We start from the raw sequence: 18503 nt of genomic DNA on the forward strand, positions 1-18503 counted from the left end.
GGCAATTACCATCCAGGGCTTCTGGAAACTTCCGGTCCTGAGAAGCTTTGCCGAAACCTTGCAGATTAGGTCCCAAAAATCTACCGGCCAGCAACACCATTTACTAGCCTGTGGCCTTTCCTCTTAGTTTAATGCACTTTCCAAATTGTAGGTCACACTTTGAATCTGTATTCATTTATTCAACAAATTGTTTAGTTATTTCGTTTACTATGGTGGTCAGTTTTTCACTTCTCTCACCACCAGAGTGTTTACCCATTTCTTTCGCATCTTATGTTATTTCCATCATGTCCTTGTTCAGAAAGAAAACCAGGTACAGCGACTAGCTCAGTCCTGGGACAGTGGTGGCCTGGAGGAGAAGGGCAGGACCAGAGCTACCGCGCCAAGACTGCAGCTGATCTCCAGGCTCAGCCTGGTGTGGCCACCTCAGACCAGCTGGGAGGTGGGCATGGGGACAAAGGGAGAAAAGGCAGGGGCTTCTGCAATGGGGTTGGAAGGTTCTCCCCCCCTTCCCCACAGAGGCCGTCCTCCTTCACCTGGGAGGGGTACAATAGCTCTCCTAAAAACACGTTATCCAATTGCCTGGCTTTATTTTCTTCACGGATCCTTTCACTTTCTGAAATAATATTATTCATTTGTTTTAATGTTCATTACCTTCTCGCCTTCACACCCCCTCCGCCCCCATTCTTCTCGGCCTATCTTGCTCACTTAAGGATTTATTTCTTGCACAATGGACTGAATGAAAAACTCCCTTGCAAAGAGTAAATGCAAAGCAGATACCAAACAGTGAGAACATCACGTTCCTTTGGGTTCGACAATTCTAACATTTTAACTTGCAGAAAAGAGCTAGGTCTTCAGTGGGAAAGCGGGAAGCCGACTGGCTTTCCGGGATCAGAACAGGTGAAAAGTAACCCACTCCTGCCCCTTCTCTCTTGTCCCCCAGCCTCAGCTCCTCTCAACTTGGGGGGGTGAGGTGGGTATGGAGAGCTTCTCCAGCCGCAAAAGGCAGTCCTGCGCTCAGATCCTCCTCCGCAGGCCCCGTCTCGCTGAGCGCACGAGCAGCGCTTAGCCCGGGCGGTGGGTGGGAAGAAACCGGGAGGGGAAGGTCTGGGGGTGTGAGGGTGGAGCGGAGCCCGGCCCAGAGATCCGGCCCGGGTTTTGCATGCCACCCACTCGCCCGCTCGGCCGCGGAGAATTCCATAATCACAGCGGGCGAGAGCGGAGACTGGGAGCGAAAAATCCGGGATCCGGCAACTTTGGGCAGCGCATGCGCGCCGGCGGCGCTCCATCCCAAACACACACACATTTTTCCCCCGGACTTGGAAAGTCACCCAAAGCCGCCCCAAGTGCAGGTAAGAGACTCGGCGCTCTCTCCGCCGCGGCCCCCCCACGCCCCTCAGCTCCCGGGGCCTCCCGAGGTGCTTCCCCGCCTCGCCCCCTGTCCCGGTGCAGCCCCCCAGACCCGGGGCTGCCGCTTGCAGCAGGGAGCGGGCGAGCGAGCGAGCGAGAGAGCCAGCCAGCCAGCCTGCCTGCGCGCGGCGGCTGCCACCCAACTCCGGCAGTGCGGGAGGCAGGGGGCACAGAGGGCTGGCATCCGGGCGCGGGGCGGCGCGTCGCCCGCCGCGGCCAGGGGAATGCCCAGCGCGCGACTCGGGGAGAGGGGAGGGCTGCTGCTCCTGGGGGTCACTTACTCCAGCTGAGGGGGCGGCGGGGTAGGGGAGAAGAGGGGGAGGTGCCAGGCGCGAGTGCAGGACTTTGCGAATAGGGTGGGGGCGCCCCCCCGCGCTGCAGGCTGGGGGGGGGCAGGTGCTCGCCAATACCGGGTAATCACTCCTTCCCCCTACGCCCCCCCACCCCCGCCCCCGGCTGCAGGGGTTCGAGCGCCCGTCAGGGCAGAGAAGGAGGCAGGCATGAGGGGTGCCTGGGGTGACTTTGCAAGACTTTGCCCAGGGGAAGGGGTGGGTGGGGAACCCCTCCAGCCGACTCTTGTGCCCCCAAACCAGGGTGTAGGTGCCACCGGCAGAGGTAGGCAGTGTTCACTTAGGCGCGGGGTGCCAAGGGGTGCCTCCGGGTGGGAAAACGAAGGCGAAGGGCTGCTTGGCTGGGGGGAGCGGCGCCCCCTTTTTCATTCGTGCCTGGGAAGTTTGTCTCAAGTGCGCTGCTCCGGGCGCGGCAAGTGGCGCTCCTCACTGCCCCCACCCCCACCCCAGCCTTCCCCGGGCGCAGGGCTGGCAGTGCTGGGCACAGGGAGCCGGGGCACCGGCTCACGGCCATGCAGCTGTCCGCCAGAGCCCGCTTGGGTCCGGGGAAAAGTTCGGGGGAGTTGCCGCGGTTGTTGTGTGCGCTGGGAGAGAAGTTGCGCCCGGGGATGTGGGACTTGGGGCTGGCGGGGCGGCAGGCGGGTAGAGCGGTGCGCTCCCAGGGGGCTCAGCCGAGGTGGGAGAGGGTCTGGCGGGGTCTGTGCCCCAGGGTGGGCTGAGGGTGACCCCGGGGCTTAGCAGTTGGGGAGAGGAATCCGTGAATCCAGGGACGCGCGGCTGAAATAGGCACGAGGGGGAGGACAGAGAGAAGAGTAGCTCGTGGGGGAGCAGGGGGGCACCGAAGGGAAGAGGGCTGGATGGACCACCCGGTCACTTGGGGTCGACCTTCAGGGCAGAGGAGCCCGTGGTGGCTGGCGGAGGAGCGTCGCGAAGCGGGGCTCCAGGGGGCGCGCCGGAATGGGGGACCGGGTCGGACCGACAGTCAGGGAGCTCCCGGGGCAGGGGCCGAGTCGTGCGCCCGGGGTGAGCCGGCCGGGCGGAGCGGCGGCCGGTTTATTTTTACTCGGTGGCATTTGCAGAATGTGCAGCTGATGGCCGTCGGCCGCCAGGAAGTTTTGCTTTCTGTTCTTTCTCTCTTCCCGAAGCCAGAGCGGCCGGGAGCGGGTGGACTGGGGAGCCGGGCCTGGGAGGGGAGGGGGCGGCTGCCGGGGTGGCAAGGTGCGGGCAGGGGCGCGCTGGGGTGGCGGGCGGGGGCTGGCCGGCGAGGGCGGCGAGCGGGCGCTGGGTCGCTGCGGAGCATTTGGGCGAATGTCTGTCCCCAGCGCTGGGAGCTTCTCGGCGAGGGGAACAGGTGTATGCGCCGTCAATCACGGCGGGAGGGACACTTCGGGGGCGTAGATTAAGATAATAATAATAGATTTTTCTCTAGGGGGTGGGCGCAGATTCTTCTTCCAAGTCGTCCCCGACCCAGGTCCGAAGTTGGGGGAGGAGAAGAGTGCCGAGGGAGGCAGGGGGCCGCTTCTCCCTCTACACAAGTTCTTCCCGACCCAGCCTCAGCTTGGGAAGCGGGCCCTGGGTGCGGCGAGGACCTCCTTCCAGTCACGCTGGGGAGGGTGCGGGTGCGTGTGCGTGTGCGGGTGCGTATCATTTCTCCACCAGGGAAGCAGAGAAAACACCCCTCCAACAAGCCCGGAGCTCCCCCAAACCCAGCTGGATCAAGGGGCGACGGGGGGGGGGGAGAATTATGCGTCGCTGTCCCAGCGGAGTCTGGGGGCACGACTCCCAGAGCGTGTGGTTGTCCCGCCAACACCCGGTACACTCAAAGAGATGGGGGCGGCGAGGGGGGGAAAGGCCAAGGGTAGACGTGAAGCAAAGTTGGTAAATTTAGGACGTCTCGGAGCTGGTACAGGCGCTCGGTAAGAGCGCGCGAGGGGACTGGGAAACAGATCGCCCGGTAAATTGGCGGCCCCCCCCCCGCCCACCCCACGGCGCGCGCGCGCGCGCGCGCACACACACACACCCCACACACGCGCGTGCGCGCGCGCGCGCACACACACCCCACACACGTCGCCGTCCTAAAGGGAGCTGTCCGGGCTGAGCAGGAGCAGCTGCGCCGGGCGTGGTGAGGGGGGTAGTTGGTCCCCGGGGGCTGCGCCCGGGCTGCGCTCCACGTGCCCAGAGGGGGCGCTGGGCTGTTCGGCGCCCGAGCGCAAAGCTCCGGGTTTGCGCCTTGGTGGCGGCCAGGAGGTGCGTCCCGGGCCGGCGTCGCGTCCCGCGCCATCTCCGGCGACTCGCGCTACCTCCCCCGACGCCAGCCGCTTTCCCACTTGCCAAACTTCGGCTCTACGGTTTGCCCCTCACTCGAGCTCTCAGATCCTCTGCAGGGCAGTGTGGGGAACTTTTCCCTCCCCGGGCGGCGGCCACCGCCTCTCCGGGGATCCCGCGAGCTGGAGAGATGGCCCCCCCCCACCCCCATCTTGTTAGCCACCTTAGAGGCGGTTAACGAGAGTTTATGGGGAATATTGTTGAACTTCAGTAATCAGGTTTCCAGCGATCTTATGCCTCCTGTTTAATTTATTAGACTAGTTATTTATTCTGTTGATGATAATCTGTTGCTGGTTTCTATGGAGATGTTAAACTGATCTCTTTCAGAAATCAAACTCCATATGCACTAAAACGTTTAAAGGGGCAGTGCCTCTCTCTCTCTGTCTTTTTGATTTTTGTTTTTTTAGACTTTGCACCTTGCAGAGACTTCGCGTCTTTCCCTGAGTCTCCGTGCATTTTATTTCCTTCTTACGAAGGAGAGGAGCCGGGAGACTGGCGCTTTGTGGCAAGTACAGCTTATTATGGCTAGAAGAGAGCGAAGGCTTTGATCCCGAAGTTGCATCATCATTTAAAACAGATCATTTCACCCCCATCTTCCCCATCGTATAAGAGCAAAATTCTTTCAAGATCAAAGAGTCCAATCTAAAACAAAGAAAAAAAAAACAACTATTGTTAAAAAAAAATAGGAAGTCAGTCGAATGTGAACCTCTCCTTTGTATCTGCTCCCCTTGTGTTGAAAGAATTTTTTTAATAAGAAAAACAAAACTTGTAGCTCAGCTAATTTTTCATACTTATTAATAGTTTATCTGCTCCCCCCCCTTTTTTTTAATTTAAAAGGAAGTTCAAAGTTAGAATTTCTCTGCCTGTGGGGGTTGAGGTATATTTGCTTCTCTTTTAGATCCTGACCATCTGTTTTTGGAAAATTAGCCTCTGGGAAGAGGGGGAAAGTTTCTACTCAAACTTAATGGAGTACTTTAAAAATTTTTTTAAAATATCCAAATATTTGACAGTCGTGATTTCCCCACTTTTTGGGTGGGGGGGAAGATCCGTAACCTCTGTCCCGTGTATAAAAGCATATCAACTTTTTCTCCTTTTCTTCTCCTGTGTTCTTCTCAGGTATTTTTCGGTAGACTCCTGACTTTGAGGGGGTGGGTGCAGTGAATTAAGAAAGTAAGGCAGAAAAAAAAATTACCTTGGTCTGTGACACTCTGAAAAATTGCAAACCTACTCTGAGCTCAGTATTTATCACACTGACAGACATGATACAAAGCGATTGCATTTCCTAATGATCCTCTGGGACTAAGTTGTAGGTAAAACCATTTAATGCATTTTTAATTTTAAAGTAAGGCCCAGGTTCCATTTTCTTGGAGGTGGGGGGAGTGGATGTCCCTCTCCAGAGCTGATGCTTTCTGAGTATACTGTTTTGCTTTTTCAAGTACAGTCTCCCCACCTCCATCCCTTCACATTTCCATTTAGTTTGGGGAGGGGTGAGGCACAACAGGGCATTTGGCTTTCATAAATAAATTTATATCTGGCCAGAAGGTCCAAAGCTGAATAAGAGCACACTTTAAAAAAAAGAAAGAAGCAAAAACAAACCTCAGACTCCACCCCTGCTATAGGAAATATAACAGAGTCAATACTTGACCCCCCCATGCCATCCTGGTTCTCTTTTACATTATTTTATTTTAGAAGGGGGTGGCGGAGTTGTTGCTTCTCAGCTCAGAGGAGAGAGGAGCCGTTCCTGCTCTTTCCCCCTTCGCTATATTTTAAAAATTTGTTTGATTTGGATTGCAAACAGAACAGGCTTACGGGAGAAAAGAGCACTGTGGCTTTAAACTCAGGAGTTTGCATATTCTCCTTGTATCTTTCCCCTTTGCTAATTATTGTGTTGTTTTCAGAGCAAATATGTCATATCCATGGCGACCGGGCAGGTTTATTGTCTTTCTGAAGCAATAGCTCACATAAGTAATTAATGACTTTCTTTTTTTTCCTCTGGCTTAGGTTAAACAGATCATTCAAGGAAAGTCATATCTCTCTCTTCTCTCTTCTCTCTCTCTCTCTTTTTTTTAGCCCAGTGACATAAGAACATGAGTTAGAACAAGAAAATACTTTAACCAAGAAGTCAACAGCTTATTTTCCCCCATTTCTTTTAAAAGCTAAAGTGTCAGCTTTCAGACATATGAGGCTGTCATTCTGGCAGAGCCGCGAGCCGTGTAGAGACCTCGCCTGGGCTGGAAATCCATTTGGAGGTTATACAGCAGGGGAAGTGTTGGCATTGGGGGGGAGTAACCTGCAGGAATTTGCTTTTGAGGTGGGGGGGAGAAGCCCTCCAAAATGAGTATTTCTCCTGTATTTAGCAGAATTTAATTAAATTGTTTACAGGAAGGAATTAATGAGTTGGTATTAATGTGTCCCCCCCCCCCTTTTCCCCAGTCTAGTTAATTGCAAAGACAAAGTTTTCCTTTTTTGATTCACCTTGAGCTTCAGCTATCTCCAGCCTTTGTCTCAAGTGTTTTTTCCTGGAAAAGTACTTTTTGGAATCCCCTCTGGTTCGTATTTCCAGAATTATAGTGGAGGGGTTGTTTTTTCCCCTTAGACCCACAATTCGAAACTGCTTTCTGCTTCTCAGGAATCCACTATGGTGATTGACTGTGACTTGGATTTTTTTCACTTTTTGGGGAGGGGGTGGCTTTTTGAGGATGTAACGTATAGACGGCCTATCTCCTGTATCAAGAGACAGTGTTATGGAAGGCAGAAGAAACATTTTCCTTTAAAAAAAAAAAAAAAATCACCGTGTATGTTCCACCCTTTTCAAATGGACTTTTTTGCTAATAACAAGTCTTATGATGTCACTCCTTAACTTTAGAAATACACGAGATGTCCAACTGATACTCTCCAGCAGCTCTGCCCCCCCAGCACAGACATGCATTAATTAAGCATACTTGTACTGTGTCCCCCCCCCCTTTTGAAATTCCACGTATCGCTAAGGTTTTGTGCGTGTCCTTAAGAAAGGGGAATGAGATAAAGAGAAAAGCATTTCCATGATATTTATACTCGGACACAATTAAAAAGGATATCCCCCCCACCACCACCATTTGAAGTAAGTTAAAAAAGGCCGTGAGTCAACTGAATGAATCTTGAGGCTTTTGGCATTAAAAATAAAAATATAAAGCAGAAGAGAGATTTCTTTGGTATCTGGTTTCTGAAGAGCAGAAGAGAAGGCCAGGCGAGTCTGGTGCTGAGACTCAAACGGAGCTGTAATTGAGCCCGTAACCTCTTGATGTCTATATCAGAAAAGCAGACATGAGCAGAGGGAACCGAAGAGAGGCAAACAAGCCTTGTAAAGGAGGGAGCTCACAGGGAGATTCAGAGAGAGAGAGCGAGCGAGCGAGCCGGGGGTGGGGGGGAGATTTAATTTATAGACATTTTAAAAACTGTAATTTCATTAGGATATGTTCTTCCCCTTCTCTGAAGGGCAGCCCGGCAGACCGATAAGGCCGGTCCCTCTGCTGGGATTGCGTGGTGTGGCTCGGTGGGCGCGAACTTGGACGTCGTTTTCAACCCCTCGGGTTCCTTTCCTTGTCCCATATTCTGACGGCTTCCCTGTTTTGGAATTAGAAAGTCGCACAGAGCCAAAAGTTAGCCATGGCTTCTGGGTGCCCGGGGACCGCCCCCCGCCCCCCGTTGGTGCCATGCCGTTCCTTGTGCGGATCTGTCTCCCGCCTGGCCTTTGCATTCTGTGTGTCCTCTGTCTGGCGCTGGGCTGCTGTGGTTCCGGCTGCAGGAAGCCACTGGCACGGGGGGCATCCCAGCTCTGCCCCCCAATCCCGCCCCAGTCAAGTTCACCAAGTTAAGTTGCTGTGGTGTTGAGGCCACTCTGTGGGGCGGTGGGGGGCGGGGGGAAGCTGAAGCCTGTCATAAATTCTGCAGAAATTAATCAACCGTTTAAGAGCCGGACGTTAACGAGGTTGTGCAGGCAAGCCGGGCCCTTCTCCAGTTCCCCCTGCTCAAAGTCCAGCAGAGTGAGGGGTGGCCTGGAGGGTGGGGAGTAGAAGGGGGAGGGTTTTGTGCATGTGTGTGTGTGTGTGTGTGCGTGTGTGTGCGTGTGTGTGCGTGCGCGCGTGCGTGTGTGTGTGTGTGTTTAATCTCAATGATTGACAACAACTAGGGAGAGGGAAGAAGAGAAAGGGATTTATGGAATATAAATCCTCAAGTGCCCTTGGTCCATATTGTTGGAATTTTTTTTTCCTTTTGGTCTGGATTTGTCCTGTGTGTCTTTGGTGGAAAAGACACGTAGAGAAAGAGAGCAAAGGAGGGGGGTGGGGAGAGAGAGGGAAGGATAGAGAAGAGAGAGAGAGAGACGGAGAGAGAGAGAGAGAGAGAGAGAGAGAGAGACGTGTGGCTCCTTTGGAACTCATTATCATTCTTAATAAGCCTTAAGGAATAAAGAAGAGCGTTGAGTGTAAATGCTGGGTAATCCTAACACTTCTCAAGGTGAGAGGAGTCTTGAGGACACAGAGAAAAGAGAGAGCAGAGGAGGGGGGGCAAGCAGTCCTGGGGGAGTGGTGGGCCCAGCGTTTGGGAGTTTCTGTGGGAGGCCTGGGGTGGGGGGAACCCAGAGGAGCCCCGCCAGCCGGTTGTTGGAGAGGACACTGGGGATCTCCAGGAGAGGGTGACTCGCTGAGGCGAGGAGCAGGGGTGAGGCTATCATGGGCATTGGGTCTGCCCAGCTTTGGGTTGGGGTGGGGAGCAGGGGCACAGGGCCTTTCCTCTTTCCCGGGCCCTGTCTCCCCAGCAGGCTCAGCCCCTGGCGCCCTGGCCTCAGGTCCCTGGAAGAGGAGGGAGGGTGGCTTGTCCTGCTCCCTTGGGCTCCCCCGCATTGTCCGCCCTGCTAAGCGGGAGGGACAGAGCCGCGGCCAGAGCTCAGCTCTGGACACTAGGTGGCTTAGAGGATCTTCGAGGTTTTCCAAGATAGCCGCTGGCTTCCTCTCTCCTCCCCGCTGGTGGGCTCTGCCGTGCCTGTCCTCTGTCGGGCTTTGCGGCCGTCCTGGCACACTGGCAGGAGGGTGAGTGGGCCTTGGCACAGGGACTTGGCACAGCTCCCGGGGCCAGCGCTCCCGATGACCGGCTTCCCGGCCAGGCGAGGAGGAAGCGTTCGGGGGCCAGAGAGGCAGCTGGTCAGGACCACTGGAGAGGGACAGTGGGGGCATGCCACACTGCTGAGCCCACCGCGCTAGTGGTCTGGGTGGGGGGTGTCTCTGCTTCTTCCTCTTTCGAGTTCATGTGCCCCCTCTGAGAATCCTCTTCATAAAACAAGATCTCCTAAACATAAATACTGCTTATTGTTTGAGGGGTTTCACAGGTCTTATAAACCGAGCTAAGGACCCTCTAGGGTCCCTGGCTCTGGTGGGTTTCTTTCCAATTCTCCAGGACTCTTTTGGGGGGGGGTGGTAAAGAAGTGAGGAGCAAAATCAGGGCTCATGTCCATTCACACCCCTGCCTGCCTCTGTACTGGGGGAGCTGAGCCCACATCAATTGTGATCCAGGGTCCCCCGCAAATGGACTGGGGCCAGCACTCAGAGTCCCGCCTGAAGAACCCACACCTGCTCAGGTAGATTCCCCTCTCCGGGACAAAGGCAGCCTCCCCCCCTCGTCTGGCAGGCATACTCTAGGATTTCCAGGGTTATCTGAGGAGGGGTCTTAGCCAAGGTCATGTCCAAACCTTGGATGATTTTCTCTGGGGACAGAGCAGGCAAGAGATACAATTCAGGTTTGACTTACAGTAGGCAGGGTGTGTGTGTGTGTGTGTGTGTGAGCGTGTGTGTGTTTTAACTCTGTGTTTCGTTTGGAAAGCAACTTCTGGGGAGCATGCAAAAGGGGGTGCGTGGGAGTTGGAGATGAAGGCTGGTGACTGAGCTGGTGTGAAACCCAGAGGGAGAGCAGGACGGGTTAATGGCGGGTGGATTCTGCTTTTCTGTTGTTTAAAAGCAGTAATGACCAAATTGCATGCCCTGCGTGTGCTCGCTGACGAGATTTACCGAAAGGAAGGCGCACAGCTTCTCTGCTGGTCTCGGGGTGGGTAAGCGCGTGTGTGCGTGTGTGAGCGTGCGTATGTGTGTGTGTGTGTGTCTGTGTGTGTGTGATGGGAAGGAGGGGTGGGGGAATCAGCTCTGCCAGGCTGGCACCCTTCCCCGGCACTAATTGCTGGCGGAGCACCCACGGGGGCCGCTCCAGCGTCTCCAGCTCCGCCCGCCCCCCTCAGCCCTGGGGAGCTCAGCTGTGCAGTTCGCTCGCTATGTGAGGGCCATTTCCGGGCCCACTAGTCCCAGAGGCTCCTTTGGGAATTTCAGGGAAATCTGATCCCTCGGGGGACCATGGGCCGAGCCCAACATCCCTGGTCTGGCATCAGGGGACGGGGTGGGACCTGGGTGGTTCGGAGCCCCGCTGAGGCCTAGTTGTAGGGGTCAGGGGACCGCGTTCCCGGTCTGGCTCTGCAGTAAATCACTGTGTGGTCTTGGTTGAGTCATTTGACCTCTCTGGGCCTCGGTTTCCTCTCTTATCAAATGGCCTCCGACACGATTTCCCTGACAGGGTCGCTCTGCGGGTCAGCTGGCTTCATAGCTGTGAACATTCGTTGAAATCGTGAAACGTGATGGAGAATGGATCACGGCCCCGTGGAGCGCAGGGTGCCCCCAGCGTAAGATGAGTCCGTTTTATGTAATATGGTATCAGGGATTCCAGAAAGCCAGGGGCCTGGACATGGTGTGTGCGGTGCTGGGGCTGCATGTTTGTATCAGGTTGTGTTTTCTGGTTCTCATCCTCGGGAGCTTGGGGCTGAGTTGGAGAGCGGGGTGGGTAGTTGCTTTTCAGGCAGGATGAGGGATCCCCTGAAGAGCTGTGTATCTTTATAGATCATGCATTCTGAACCTAATTACCTGGGGATCAAAGTCATGTCCTTACATCAGTTATTTAACTAGCCTGTGCCTCAGTGTTCTCATCTGTAAAATGGGGATAACTCTGCCAGCCTTGTGTGGTTGATGTGAGGATCCGATGAGCTGAGACTTGCGAAGTATTCAGAACCAGCCTGGCCCCTGTGTGTGTTTCAGACTTGCGTGGGAGGGAGTGTGGACACACCAGGGCGTGCTGTGAGTGAGAGAGAAGGGAGAACCCACTCTTCTATATCTGGAGGTGTGGGGTGCGATGGTGTTAGGTGGAAATTCTGAGTTTGCATTTTATCTTTCGGGGCTACCCTGAGGCCTCCTGGTTTTGGCGACGAGTCAGAAGGTGTCGAGAAGCGAGACAGTGCCCACCTTTGGCTTCCCACCCCAAATGGGAGACGGGCCGCTGGTTTCTTATCTTCCATGTGGCCAGAGTAGATGTTTCTGGAGCTGGGGAGGCAGGGAGGCTCATCACAGGAGCTTTTGGGGACGGGAGGCGAGGGGTCTGGTGGAGGAAGCCCCTGGGAACGGCTGTAAGGTGCTGGGGGCCTACGAGTTTCATGCGGAGGGCCGGCGGGCCCTGGATGGCAGCGCGTGTGGGCTGTTGTGGCAGAGATGACGTGGACAGCAGAGGGGCAGAGAGCCCACTTTTGGAGTCAGGCTGGACCCAATGCGAACCATGTTTCTCTTGCTTAGGCAGATTAATTTCTCTAATCCTTTGTTCCTGCATCTGTAAAATGGGGTTGGATTTCCACCTGTGAGCACAGAGAAGGGCAGTATTCACTGTCCCATTCACTGAGGTTTGACTTGGAGCCTTCTTTCCGGGATTCACTTAGCCCGGGGAGCAGCACACAGTAGGGACTGCGGGGTGAAAATTCGAGGAGCAGCGGGCACTGAGCCCAAGCTGATCCCTGGACTATCTCGCACTGAACGCTAAGCTCGGTGCTCAGCCAGAGGGCAGAGCTGGAGGGAAATGGGGCATGGTGGGGATGGAACCCAGGCTTCCCCCCGCTGCCCTTGGGTGGTCCTGCCTTGGGGAGCAGCCCGGGGCCTGAGGAGATGGGGAGGGAGGCGCTAGGGGAAGAAGCAGAGGTGGCTTGGAGGTAGTGACCTAGGGAGCCAAGGACGTGGGGGCTGTGAAGCAGGGGGCACCGGAGGGGCGAGGGGCACTTACAGAAGATGAGGTGTGTGAGTCGCCACCAGCCTCTCCCATTTCACTGTGCTATGCCAAAACACCCCGGTTCTTGTTTCACTATCTGCGATCTGGGAGCAGGTTAATTTCCATGACGAACTCCAGGCCACGTGCTCAGAGGATTTATCTAATTAAACTGATGCTTTTTTTTTTTCTAAGAAAGAAAGGACAGAAGGGAGGGACTAAAGAAAGATAGGAAGAAAGGGAGGAAAGAAGGAAGAAGAAATGGAGGGAGAGAAGGAAGGATGGAGGGAGGGAAGGGAGGAGGGCGGGAGGGAGGAAGGATGGCAGGAAAGGAAGGGAAAGAAAAGAAAAAAGAGAAGAAAAGTAAAAAGAAAGATGGGAGCAAGGGAGGGAGGGAGGGAAGGAGAGAGAGAGAAGTTGGAGGCAGACCCGTGATTTTTGGAGGGCTGTGCCAGGATGGAGGAGAGGCTTGGTGTCTGAGCACGGACCTTACAAGTGGGCCACACTTCGGTCTTTTGCCGCTTTTACGTTTACTTCCAACATCGCTCTTGGCTGGGAGGGAAAGGGGCAGCTGGAGGGATTCTGGATCTGGACTGGCCAGTCCGGCGGCCCCTAGCCCATGTGGCAATGGAAAGGAACTGAAGTGAAAAACTCAGTTCGTCAGTGAACTAGCCACATTTCAAGTACTCCACGGCCACTCGGGGCTACTGTGTTGGGCCGCACAGATAAGGAGCACTTCCAACATCACTGGCAAGTTCTATTGGACAAGGCGGGGTATAAGAGGGGCGGGAGCTTCCCTCCTAGGGCCTAGGCTAAAGGGATGCAGGAGCCCCCAGAGGACAGTGATGGAGGCAGGGGCTGGAGGTTTCCTCTCTCCCAGGGCAGGGCGAGATGGTGGGGCTACAGTTGGCAGAATGGGATTTAATTCTTTTCTCGCTGTCTTTTTGACTTGGGGCGGGGGTCCTAACTGTCTGATTGTGTGGACGTGGGCTACCGGGAGGCAGCATCTGCTCGGTGGGCCTTTGGGCTCATTGCCTGAGCCGATGGGTGAGAGCACTTAGTAGAGTGCTGGGCTCATTGTGAACACGTGGAAAATGGGGACCCCGGTTTTTATAATAATTATATTATTACTGTTGATTTTATTTTAATGTGATTATTGAAGAGATTTTGCGGCTGCCAAGTTCTTAGGAACATTCCCAGACCACATGCTAATTTCCCTACAATCAACACTTTCCAGAATTCGGTTAAATGGAGCCTACCCCCCCTCCACACACCCCTCCACCACCCCAACCCTTCCCACCCACCCACCCCGCCCGGGCCAAAATCCCTACCTTCTGGGAGCCTAATTTGGATCTCTTTCCATCTCTCTCCATCCCTTCTTTCTTTGGGCAAAAAGAAGAGTTGGAACTGCCCTAGAATTAACTCTTGCAAGCCTTTCTACTTGTGAGAGCCCCTACTTTTCCTAGCACACAGAAAATTGTGCCCATGCGTGCATGTACACGTACCACACACACACACACACACACACACACTTCTCTACTGGCCAAAATTTATTTATTAAAAAAATAAATAAATAAAACAACCACCCAAAGTATTAAAATAGGGGAGAGCAGATGTGGCCCAGGCGGGGTTGGCTGGATTGTTTGGGGCTGGGGGTGGGGGCCGTGGCCTCTGGGAGGGACGTGTGTGTGTGTGTTTATTCCTGGACATTGCCCAGTGCCCTGTGTGCTAATGTGGAACAGAAAAGTCCCCTGTATTGTGTAGGCTCCTTTCCCCGTGAAAAGGCAATTGAGTCAGTGAGTTCTGAATGGATTGAAGCTGACAGTAAATGAGAATTTGGCAGTGGGTAGAAAACAACCCCCACCCCTGCCCCCCACCGAACGCACCCTCACTCGTCCCTCCCTAAACCCCCAAGGCTCGTCGGGTTTTTTAGAGGGGTTTTGAAAAAAAAAAAAAAAATCACTGTTTCTTTTCATACATATCCACGTTATCAGCAGGGGTTCGGCCCCAACCTGCCCCTTTCCCCAGGGAGGGCCTCCCCCCCTCCCCATCGCCCCGGTGGTGGCGCCGCCAGCGATCCCGAACGAGTTAAAGGCTGAATCAACTCGAGACCCAGCTGTACGTTTAACTCTGGGTTCCTGAATGAAGCGATGTGCTGTGCTCAGCACGATTGGAGACTGTCTGCCCCGGGTGGCCCACCGGGCCCCCACCCCGCTAGGCTCCACCAGCTTCCACGGGACCTGCTGCTGGCCACGGGGGAGCCTTGTCCGGGGGTCCCCACGTCCAGCCTCCACGACAGACCTATTTGAATTTTAAAAGGAAAGGGTGCCTCCTCTTGGGCTGGTGTCATGCCTGGTCTGCAAAGAAGGCGCGCGGGTTCGATGGTTTGGGTGTGCCGTGGGCCCTGCTCTTCCCCCGCACCTCACGCCCCGTATTTCCCCTCTCCACCACGCGCACACTAGTAAGTTGGTCAACAGACATTTACTTGTACTTGGCCCTTGCGACAGCCCCATGTCCCTAGACCTCCCCACTTCAACATGCCCAAGAGAGCCAGGGAGGGACAGCGCCACTGTACAGGTGCAAAGGTCTGTATGTTTCTAAAGCGGTAGCTCGTTCGCTCGACCATCCTCTCTCGGTGGGGGTGTGCAGTACCTCTTCTTCCTCGGGGGCAAGAGGCAAGGAGAAGCACTCATTTTGGCAGGATCGCGGCCTGATTTGGGGGGTGGGTCCTGTGTCCCCCAGTGGCTGCGGGCGCCTCTGAGGAGGTCCCTTTCTGGAAGAGGTCCCGTGGAGTGCAGGAGAATGGCCCCCTTGCCAAGGCACTGTGGGATGCTTGAGGGTGAACGTTAAAATTCCTAGTTCCTCCTTTATTAGTTCTGACTTTAGGCACTTCCCTAACCCTTGCAAGGCTCAGTTTCCTTCCTTGTGGAAGGAGAGCGATCACAGTGCTTCCAGCATGGGGTTGCTGTTGGGATTAAATGAAATAATGCAGGTGAGGCCCTTGGCGCCTTGAACTAGGGGTAGCCATGAGGGCGACCATCACTATGATGACTCCTCGCTCCCCGTCTGTTATCAGGAAGGCAGGGAGGTGGAGGGCTCAGACCTGTTGCTGTATTCAGGTTCCAGGACGCCCCGGGCCAGGCTGGAGCCTTGGCACCCCAGCCCGGAGGCCGTGGCCACCAGAATTCTGCCGAAGCATACTTGCCAAACCAGCAGAGTGAACATGAACATGAACGTGTCGGCCCAGCACAGAGCACTGGAGGGGAGCAGGGAGAAGGCTTGCCACGCTCAGGGCTGGGTTCACGGACACCCCCAAAGTGGCAGCCCGTGGGCTGGCCTGGCCTGCCTGGCCCAGGGAGGCGTTGGCTCCCAGACGCTGGCACCATCTTGATTCTCCTTGGCCTCCCCTCTGCGGTTGGGAGCGTGGCCCTTGCCCTCCCCCAGGAGCAGGTAGCCTTTGCAACCTGGCACCTGTTCCTGGACGGCGGCTGCCAGGAAGGCGCAAACCTGGGGATCGCCCAGTATGTCTGCCGAGTGAGTCCTTCCGCGAGGCCTGTTTACTCCCTGGAGGGGCTCACCTGGGCCTGACCTGCTGGAGGAGGTCAGAGCAGGGCTCGCGTTGTTGTCCCCGAACCCCCCTGCCCTGCAAGCCCTCCAGGTGAGTCCCAGGAGGGTCCCAGGAGAGCTGGGACCAGCAGCCTGAGGGCTGTGTTGGGGACTTGCTGGGGGAGTGACGGGAGCCAGGAGAAGGGATGTAGGGTGGAGGAGGAACGTGGAGGGGATGCGGGTGAAGCCTCTCGCTTTTGGCCCCAACGGGCAGCAAGCAAGCGGAGGTGATTTTCCCTTTTCAGTTTATTAAGAGGGGAAAGAAATAGACATTTTCTGAGTGCCAACCAGGTGTCAGATGCTGGACCGTGACGTTCTGTGGGACTGAAGGACACAGGGCGGGTGGTGGCTCGACTCCTGCTGTACCAGTCCCGAAATAAGGCTCAGAGAGGCTAAGTTGTTTGTCTGAGATAACCCAGCTGCCGAGAGGAGCGCCAGCCTTTGAACGCAGGCTGATACGATTCTGATGTTTATGTTGATTCCGATGATTTTTGATGCTTTTCTCCACGTGCTTGGAGAATATAATCATATTTTAAATAGTTTTTGAGAATAAAAAAAGGGGAAACATTCGCTCATAATTTAACGATTGTAATATTGTCACCTCCTTTAGCATTTAGTGTCTTCTGGTGTCTTTTCCCCCACTTTGGTGACTGCATATATTTGTATAATATACATTTTACATAATTATAATCATAAGAGAGTATGGTTTTAGTTGAGAAGTGAGAGGGTCTCCTGAGCCGGAGCCACCGGGGAGTGATTGATTCTCAGCAAAATGGAAACCTGGCTTTGGCCCTGAGCCATCTTTTCCGTAACGAGGTTCCTGAAGTTGCATCGGAAAAAGCAAACTGGGTGAATGGAGAGGCAGAGAAGACCCTTGCGTTCCCTCCTGGGCTGGTCGGGCGCAGTTAAGTGGTAGAATTTTCCTTTTAACTCACTTCCTCCTTGCTTTTGACAAATGGGAATACTTGTACCATTTTCCCGAATGACCTCCTCTCCTTGGGGTAATGAGAAAATGAAAGTCTTTGCTAAGTGCTTTGCGATATTCAGATATAAAAATGGAGAGCAGAGTGTTGTCATGGGCCTTTTGCTGCCAGGCGCTTTATAAAGAGGAAGTACGGCTCGTGGGGGTGAAGGTCAGCGTGAGGATGAAGGCCATTGCTGGAACCAGCGTCTCTCTGGGCAGGAGGGCAGAGGCGTGCATGGCCCAGTACAAGATGGGGAGGGTTTTGGTGGAGGCTCTGCCTGTCTTCCAGGTTCACACTCCAAGGCCAGGGTGATCCAGATCATGCGGGCAAAGCCCCCACCTCGGCCACAAGTACGTGGCTAAATGGTTCCATTCATGGAAAGGTCTCCCACAGGCCCCTTCTCCCCCTCTGGCTTCCTAGCGTCAGCCCAAGAATAACAGGGCGGAAGAAATTCTGTGTCACCTCTGCAGGTAATAATGTTGAAGATGATTTCGAAACATGGAAAAATGTTTATTACGTGAGTGAAAAAAAAAAACACCGAAGGCCAAGTGTACACCACTATAGAAACTATAGAAAAATCACAAACGCATATGGACGAAGCTTGGAAGGTAATCCTCCAAAATGAAAATGACAGCACGAGCGGTGGGACCACGGTGATTTGTTTTTTATTTCACAACATTTTCTTTAAATTCCCCCCTGTGATTAAAAACCAACAAAGCCAACGTGGCGGCCCAGGAGGGAGCCTGGGGAGGGGGAGGGGGCGGGGCAGCGCCAGGCGGGAGGGCGCCTGCTCCCACGGCCCCCGCAGGGTGCTGAGCTCACCGGCTGTGGCAGCAGCAGAAACCTATGAGATCTCCAGAAGCCGAGGCGTATCGGTGACTCAGACCTTCGTGTTATGCTGTTCAACAATAGCTTTTGTCCTTTGCCCAAAACCCTAGGCCAGTGTGTTAAAAAAAATTATAAAATTATGAGATAGTTTGTACTTTCCTTCCCAGCCCATGCTGGCTTCGGGTGCTTTATTTATTCAAGGTGGGGAGGCAGGGAGGGCGGGGTGGGGGTTGGGGGGCAGATAGAAAGGAGAAGAAAAACAAGGTAGAACTCGGACAAGGCCCAAGAAACGTTTGAGCCTCACCAACAAACTTTCTTTTGTTTCCCCCTGGGGAGAAAAAAATAAGGCGGAAAAAATGCAGAGGACCAGTTTGAACCAAATAAAGCTCCTCGTGTATTGTGCATGGGGTTGTTTCTTACAGTGGGTTTTGCCCTTTGTTAAGTAAGAAAACTACTGCATGAATCTCATCTCTGGGCCAGAACATGACGAGGGCAGGAACGGAGGGGCCTGAGCCGAAAGGGCTGGAGCAAGGACAGCCAGATTGGGCTCTAGAGAACGTCAGTGTTCACTCTTGGCTGTTGCGGCCAATCATGCCTAACTGCCAACAGCCTTTGCCCCCACTGCTGGTTGTGTTAAGGGAGATTCCTACCTCCTGGTGTCCCTGAAGCAGCTTTGTGTGAGTGGGGCTCAGAATTCCATGTGAATCAGGAATAAGGATGAGTTTGGCTTGGACCAGCTTGGAGCAGAATGTTTTTCCCAGTGTCCACTGGAAGATGTTTTAAGCTTGAGATTCAGGAAGAAAGACCTTGGGAGGGTAGAGTGGGGAATGGGGAGGGGGGCATGGGTGATTGCGTACGTGAGATTGCCTGTCTAATAGGGTGTGAGCGATATTGCGTGTGGTTGTGTGATTGTGTATGACTGTGTGTG

At 54.5% G+C, this 18503-nt stretch overlaps 1 protein-coding gene across 1 annotated transcript in view; it reads left to right on the top strand.

The window, feature by feature from the left end:
- The first annotated feature begins 1217 nt into the window (after window positions 1-1217).
- The window catches only part of CASZ1 (castor zinc finger 1), a 143621-nt gene continuing 126335 nt past the window's right edge, over window positions 1218-18503 (top strand). The window contains exon 1 of the mRNA XM_045984290.1: window positions 1218-1349. The gene's annotated coding sequence lies outside the window, so the exon portion shown is untranslated. The remainder of the gene's footprint in view (window positions 1350-18503) is intronic.

The sequence above is a fragment of the Meles meles genome, chromosome 1, assembly GCF_922984935.1.
Source record: "Meles meles chromosome 1, mMelMel3.1 paternal haplotype, whole genome shotgun sequence".
Classification (NCBI taxonomy): domain Eukaryota; kingdom Metazoa; phylum Chordata; class Mammalia; order Carnivora; family Mustelidae; genus Meles; species Meles meles.